An 8,136-nucleotide genomic window follows, 5' to 3' on the forward strand; every position below is an offset into this window, starting at 1 on the left:
TTCCTAATTTCCAGGAAGGTGCCAGTTAGGGTTCAGATCTAACATGTCCCCCAGAAGTCCCACGTGTAGGGAAGTTGATCGGCTCATGGGAGCTCCACTTATCCATGGACCCATCTCTTGACTTCATAGCTGAAGGCACTGTCAGGAGGTGGGGCCTGGCTGGAGGAGGCGGTCACTGGGGCTGTATCCCAGGAGGGTGTGTTCCTGTCCAGATCCTCCCTTCTCTGCTCCCCACTGCCATGACCTGAGCAGTTTTCCTCTCCGACGTCTTTCCATCATGTGTGTCTTCCTTGGAGCCAGCTGACTTGGAAATGAACTCACTGGAACCTCTGATCCAAAAACGTCTTCTCCTTTAAGTTGCAGGTGTCAGGTATTTTGTTCCAGTGATGGGAAAGTGACTAATGCCCTGTGGCAGCTAGGCATCACCAAGATGCAGCCCGGGAAGCTGCCACTCATGTGGGGAAGGCTCTCCTCCATTTCCCTGGGCAATGTCTCCATTCTCCATACCTGGAGGCCTGCCCAGGGCCAGCCTGGATCCACCCCTGACCCCTCCTCATCTCAGCCTCTTACCTCTGGGCTGGACACAGACCTGTGCCACCGCTGGTGTCCACTCTGACCTGGACAACTGCCTGCAGCCTCCTGTCCTCGGGGCCCTGCAGGGGAAGAAGGAGTGTGGGAAGTACAGCCTTTCCGGGGTGCAGTTTGGTGAGATCAATGCACGTCCTCTGACACAGTGACTTTCCCCTGTAAAATTTGAGCCTAAGGGAACCTGCACTCCAATTTTGCCAGAAAGCTGTTTGTCACAGCACTTCTTGTGCTAGGGACAGGTGAAAGTCAGCTGTGTGTCCCAGAAGAGAGGGGTGACTGAGTTCCAGGCAGCCTTCTGCTCTCACACAAAAGATTTCCTGGAAATCTGCCTCAAAGCCACGTGTTGGAAAATTGGACAGTAGTTTATTCTTAAAAACTGACAATAGCTTTTAAAATCATCATCAGATGTCCACATCCCCCTTCAGGCATAAAAATGTTATCAAAACACTAATTGTTTTCTTCCACCTTTATTGACATATAGTCAGTGAATCAGAATGGTATATACTCAGATAAACATATTTATTTTATAAATAAAATTGTATAGCATGATGCTTTCAGATACATTGTGTAATGATTACTACAATCAAGCTAATTAACATATCTATCAGCTTGCATAAGTTATGTTTTTTGTGTGTATGTGGATAACATTTAAGATCTATTCTCTTAACACATATCAGATATTCAATTCAGTGTTATTAAGTGTAGTTGCCATGCTTAGAGCTCCAGAGCTTCTTCATTCTGCCAAACAAATCTTGTACCATTTGATGCCATTTCCACCTCCCCATCCAGGGCCCTGGCAATTATCATGCTATCTTCTGCTTCTCTGAGGCTGACTTTTCTAGATTTCCAGAGAAAGTGAGGTCGGGTAGTGTCTGTCTTTCTGTGCCTGGCTTGGTTCACTTATTATAATGTCCTTCAGGTTATGTATGCTGTTGCAGATGAAGAGATGAAATAAACCAACCGTACCAAACCTTTCAGATGGTCTTTCATAAAGTAATACATGTTTCCATCTATGTTTGCTCAAAATTAACATTTTAGGCAAAAATTTGAATGCTAAAGGTTTACTTTTGGGTCGATCCCAAGAAATGTCCTTGCAGTAAAGTAGAGATGGAGAAATGAGGAAGGAGCACTAACAGAAGATGACTGTCAGGCGACGTGACACCTTGGGCAGTGGGAGCTCTGGGATCTGGTGTCCAACTTACCTGGCCTGAGGGTGAGGGCGCTGCGGCATTGACCCACCTCCAGCACCTGTGAGCATCGCAGGCTGCTCCCGAGGGCACTGGTGTCCCAGTGCTTCCTGTCTGTCCTGTAGAACAGACTCCAGCGCCCAGAGGAAGCCCAGAGGCTGAACTTCAGGGATGTGGTCCGAGCAGAGGTGACAGGGTGGCGCTGATGGCTGTTAGAGGGGGACCTCTCCATGTTTCTCTTATCCTGGTTTTTCTCCTCTCTGTTGCACCTGCAGGTGGCAGACGAATCTGGACCGTCATTCATTGGAGGATGAAGATCCTCTACCTCTAGTCTGCATGACTTCAGTTTTAGTCACGCTTTAACAATCACAGGCACACATTTCCACATTTCCATTTTATTCATTTGCATAAAATAGCAAGTGCTGAATGAAGCCTCCAAATAAGCGCTCAGAGAAAAACAACAGTGGCTATGATTACGAATATACACTCCAGGCTGTGCTTACTTCATCCTAGCAGCAAGGCTATGGATGTGTATTACTGTGCTTCCCTGAAAATAAGACCTGGCTGGAAAATAATCAGCCTTGGACACTAGAGATCAAAGCATGCCAGCCCCAATCAGCCTATGCTTGCCTTACTGGCCTTACAGAGTAGCCACCGAGCAAGAAGACAATGATGTTCAATATGGCAAGGAAAGGACTATGGCTCTGGCATTTTTGATCGCTAGGGTTCAAGGCTGATTACTTTTTGGCTAGGTCTTACTTCCGGGGAAAGGGAGCATCACTGCTCTTGCTGTTTTACAGGTAAACACATGCACGCCCAGGGAGGATAAGTGCTTTGCTCAAGGATACACAGGCATTAAGTGCAGAGCCCTAAGTCCGAATGTGGTTTATCATCAATCCTAAATTCCTTTCTGTTGCCACTGCTCTGGCTATATAGTATTCCCTGACTAACTGTATCCTGAATCTTAGTGGTATAACATGTCCATTTTGTTTAATTTTACTTTTTGGTATTAGGGGTTGACCTCACATATGCTAGGCAAGTGCTCTACCACTGAGCTATGTCCCCAGGCCTGTGTATTTTGTTTTGAGACAAGGTCTTGCTAAGTTGCCCAGGTAGCCTCAAATTTGAAATCTTCCTGTCTCAGCCTTCCAAGTAGCTAGAATTATGGGCCTAAGCAAACACGCTGAGCTCCTGTAACACATCTATTTTATTTTCATCTAGGGTTGCCAGATAAAATAGTGCAGATATTTTACCTGGGGGCTGTCAAGCGACGTGACCCACTTCCAAGGTGCTTCCTCAAGTCCATATGTGGTGCCTGAGTGCTCTGTGGATGTACACTGTCTTTTACATCAAGTGTCACCCTCCAGGGTCTCATAGTGTGGCTATTTCAGGGTACTGAGACTTCCTGCATGGCAGATCGGGAGCCTACCTTCTGGAGCAGGGATCGAAACTGTCAGTCTTTGAAGTCTGGGACCTAGTAATGGGGCCAGCATCACTGCTACCTTTTTCTATCATTCAAGCTATCACACAGCCCATGGGGCTTCAGCAGGATGGAACACAGGCTGCACCTCTTTCTCTCTTTTTTTTTTTTTTTGTAGTACTATACATTTAACCCAGGATCTCACACACATGCTAGGTAAGTGCTCTACCCCTGAGGGACACCCTCAGCCCTTTTAAATTTTTATTTTGAGACAGGGTCTTACTAAGTTGCCCAGACCAGCCTCAAACTTGAGATTCTCCTGCCTCAGCCTCCCATGTAGTTGCGATTGCAGGCATGCACCACCACTCCAAACTAGACCCCATCTGCTAATGGACAGAGAGCATAAGGTCATCTCTACTTGATCATGGTCACTGGACAGAATGAAATTTTAATACTTCAAAGCTCAAAAGCTACCTGTGTTTTCCTTCTGTCATTCCTTTCCTAAGGCAATGGCTCCATTCAGCAGCTGCTGGGTTGAGTTGAGCCCTAACGAAAAGGAAATTCAGAAGAGACAGATATCCCTAAGTATATTCCATTCCACTACGCAACCAAAAGGGAGAGAGACCTGAAAAATATTCAATCATTCAGAAAGATATTCATAAGATGATAAACATCAAAAACAGGTCACAGCAGGATGTTGCTTTTAAAAACATGAATATATAAATATTGATGACTGTATGCAAAAATAGCAGTAGTTTATCTGTGAAAGATGTGATTCCGGCACATTTCCGTGTTTCTTGTGCTTGTGTGTGCTTTGGGCATTTTATAAAGTGGATGTGTGTTGCTTATTTCAGGAGCAATGAGGTTATTGTTAGACCAAAAACAAACTACCTCTGCAGTGGAATGAATGTTCACCCTCCCAATTCATAAATTGTAACCCAATGCAATGTGATGGCTTAGGTGACATTGTTTGACTTTATGATGGTGTGAAAGTGATATGCATTTGCTAGACACTGTACTTTGAATTTTGGTCTTTTTCCAGGCTGGATATACAGTGTTTTTTCAGATACTGATGGGTTCTCTGCTTAAGTTTGGGGACTACTGTAGCTCTCTGCTCAGTGCCTTAGTCAGCCTGCTCTGCACTGGGAAACCCAAAGGGGACAGCGACAATAATTGGTTTCCCCCTATTTATGCCACCCAATAACCCTGTGTGGGGCTAAGTAGTATCTCCTGCTATGGGTTGAATGTGTCTCCCACAAGTTCTTGTGTTGGAAACTTAATTCCCAATGCACCATTGCTAATTTGCTTTCATTTTGTAAAATGGCCTCTTTCTTTTGCTCTTTCTCAAGAGGGCCCAAGTCCACGTCACAGCACAGCACACTGGCTTGCCAGATACTGGTCCACCCTCTCAGACTTCCCAGCCCCCAGAACTGCAAGTGAGCTGAACTTCTATTGTTTGTGTTACCCAAGCCTGTGGTGGTCTGTTATAGCAGCACACGGTGGACTAAACATCCCCCAGAGTTCAAACCTACCCAGAGCCTCCAACCTTCTCTGGAAGTAGGGTCTTGGCAGATATGATTAGTCCGGATGAGGCCACCCTGGACTGGTTCCCCTACATTGGTGTCTGTGTAAGAGGCAGCAGACAATTGCACATAGCGAGGAAGGCCACGTGGTGACAGATGCAGAATTCAACCAGCCGAGAGTAACAGGAGTTGTTGGCAACCTCCAAAGGCTGGGAGGAAGCAAAGAGGGTGTCTTCCGCCAGCTTGCAGAGGAAGAATGGCCTGAAGACAGCTTTGGCCAACCAGCCTCCAGAACGGCGGCAACAATAGTTGAGTGTGGTTTGTGACTGCAGCCCCAGGAACTAACACCTAACACAATCCTCTCATTCCTCAGATCGCGTTAGCCAGGGATATAGGCGGCCTCCTGGGACATAGGCAGTGCAATTGCCCCCGCTTTGGGGAAAAACTGAGATTTTTATGCGGATTGGTAGCTTGGCCCAGGCCGCATAGAATGTGGCTTCATAACAGAGTCTGAGTTCAGACCCAGGTCCTTCTGTCCCCAGTGTGTAACTCTCCCCAGGAGGCCACAGCTGCACCCGAGACCTGGGATTATAGCAGTTTCTGCTCTATTCACGTGTCTGCTTTCACAGTCACTGCTGCTTTCCTGCCTGGAACCCTGCAGTGACAGAGAAGCCAGCTCTGGAGACCTCCCCATGGCAGGAGCCCCCTTTCCTCTTGGCCAATAGAGATGTCCTGGCCTCGGGCCCTGCCCTGTCCCTGCATTCCCGACAGACTGATGAGTCCACACTGGGGTGAATGGCCTAGGGCAGCTGTTTCCACGGCTGCTCCCTGCAGCTGCTGATAGGTCCTGCAGGTCATTTCACTGAGCCAGGGGGACCTGTTATCACTTTCCCTGCCCCAGATTGTTTTTTTCTGATTTAAAAATGCATACATGTTTTTGAAAAAAATCAGAAAGGATGATGAGGGGCAAAGAACAAACACAAATTACTTATACAGCCATCAGTAGCTTACTATTTACAAATATCTAGAAAAAAAACCCACTATATTCACGTAAGCATCTAGCGATACTATATATATAGACCCATATACTCGCACCACAAATTCAACTACGTTTAAAAATGAGCATTTGTGTATAAACACACTTTGCTGTTGGAGAAATCTGGTCGTAAAAACAATTATGTACTTTCTCCTAAACATTAACCCAATCCTTAGAAGTTCTTTGTAAAAATCATTTTTAAATTATATATACTATTTTATCAAGAGACTTACCACTCCTTAATCATTTATTACTCTATTAATAAGTATTCAGATTCTAGTTTTTTATTCACTTAAAAAGCACTGTTATTTAGCACATACAAGACCTTAGGTAGACTCAGTCCCCTGTACTGAAAAAAACCCACTCTTATAAGTATAGTGATATAAATTTTTGTATACATGTCCAATGATGCCCTTAATATAAATTACTGAGTTTAAGGTTATAAGTATAACTTTTTATAGCTTTAATGAGGTATAATTTGCATAGCATAAGATTCACCCCATGTAAGTATACAATTCAATGCTTTTAATAAGTTTGTATACCTATGCAACCATACCCACAACCCACTTTTAGAATTTTTTTTTATTGACCCCTAAATATTCTCTTGTGTTATTTGTAATTGAATTCACTTGATTCTAATCCTGGGCAACACACATCTACGTTCTGTCACTGTAGGTTTGCTTTTTTTAGAACATGTTGTATCAGCAGAATCAAACACTATGTATTTTTTTAATGGGTGGATCCTTTCACTTCGCACATTGTGTCTGTGGCCCATTCATGATGTGGGATGAATCGGTTCTTTGTTGTGTGTCCTGCAGAGTAGCATCTTCTTGCATGGACACCAGGTTTTGTTTAGTCACTCACCTGTTGCTGGAAACTTGGGTTATTTCCAGTTTTTGCCTAACTACGAATAATGCTGCTGTTATATTTACATGTAAATCTTCATGTGGATATGTTCTCAATTTCTTTTGTCAAATGGTAAGTTAATATTTAACTTTTTCAGGAAGAATCTGTGTTCCAAAGTAGTCGCACCATGTCGCATCCCCTCCAGCTGAGGTATGAGGCTGCCACTGGCTTCACACCCCCGGCAGCACCCCCTCCACACCACACGGCTACTAGCTGGACGCCTCAGCTCTTTGCGACATGGGTCTCTCCACGGCACATCCCACGCCTCCCTGAGAGCAGACCAAAGGCTAGAGGACGCCAAAAAGAGAAGCTGCAGCCTTTTTGTAACCTGCCTTGCAGTGACATTCCTGCAATTTGTGTTCTTATTAGAAGGAGTTGGTCACAAGACCCTGCCCACTTTCAAGGGGAGGAGATCACACAGCTGTGCGAGTAGCAGGGGCCGGAGATCACTGGGGCCATGTCAGAAGGCTGCCACGGTACCCTTCCAGTTGGTCATCTGCTGCTTTTCTCAGGTATTAGGCGGTGAGTCTTTACTTGTGAAACTTGATGCAGATGCAGGGGTCCCATTCTCAGGTTCTCGATCTCCTTGGGTCAGGATCTCTGTGGGTAGCAGTGCACCTCTGTGTATTCCTCTCTTTCTGGGACCCCATGGGTCTTCCTAGTGCGGGCCGTGTCAGGAATCACTAGGTAGGTGGGTATTTCCCTGTATGAATGACAGCTGCAAATACTGCTTACAAGTTTGTTTTTTTTTCCTTCAAATAATATCAAAAATAAATGTGTCCCAGTTCCTAGGTCCCCAAGGTGCAGCTGCTCTTTAGGGAGCCAGGCTTGGGGGTCTCCTTAGGCAGGGCTCCTGCAGCCAGGCTGGCCACCATGCCTTACTCCTGGGGGCGGCTGTGCAACCCTCGGTTCTGAGCAACCTTGAGGCTGCCTGCTCAGGCTTTGGCTCGAGGGCAGCTCTGACATTAATCCGTCAGCCCAGAAGCCACTTTTAGATGCAAGTCTGCTGGTGTGGGGACTTTATGAGAACAGGAATCCCTGGCTGTGAAATAGCTGGCATTTCATGATGTGAGAGAAGATTTACAAGCTTTTTGCTGAGCTGGGCTGTGATCACAGGCCAAGCAGTTATGCAATCAAGCTGTGCGGCTGGTGGCACGTGAGGGGGCTGCAGGTGAAGGGAGGGGAAGCCATTGCCCACCGCGCCCAGGGCCCAGGCCCATCCCCACACCCACAGGGGAGGCTCCCTTGTGCCATGTCCACCTCTGGGGGCGCTCATGCAGCAGGCGGTAGTGAGCCAGTGGGCAGGGTGCGGGCTGTGATCTGGTGGGCCCCAGAAAGGAGGGATCACAATGGGGGGCTCCCCTGCTTCCAACACTGGAACTCCCTTGCTAAGGGCCTCTCCGCTCCTGCGTGACAATTACCCCACCACCTGCTTCAAAGGACATGCCAGCTCTTCCTCTTCTGCACTGTATTTAA

General features: G+C 46.4%; 1 long non-coding RNA gene across 1 annotated transcript in view; it reads left to right on the top strand.

Annotated features, from left to right (window-relative positions):
• Window positions 1-7,455, top strand: part of LOC106148017 — a 37,594-nt gene extending 30,139 nt beyond the window's left edge. Inside the window, exon 2 of the long non-coding RNA XR_001233116.1 lies at window positions 6,758-7,455. This is a non-coding gene — a long non-coding RNA (uncharacterized LOC106148017). The remainder of the gene's footprint in view (window positions 1-6,757) is intronic.
• Window positions 7,456-8,136: the final 681 nt, after the last annotated feature.

Source organism: Chinchilla lanigera, unplaced genomic scaffold (assembly GCF_000276665.1).
Source record: "Chinchilla lanigera isolate Chin_1 unplaced genomic scaffold, ChiLan1.0 scaffold00013, whole genome shotgun sequence".
Taxonomy (NCBI): Eukaryota; Metazoa; Chordata; class Mammalia; order Rodentia; family Chinchillidae; genus Chinchilla; species Chinchilla lanigera.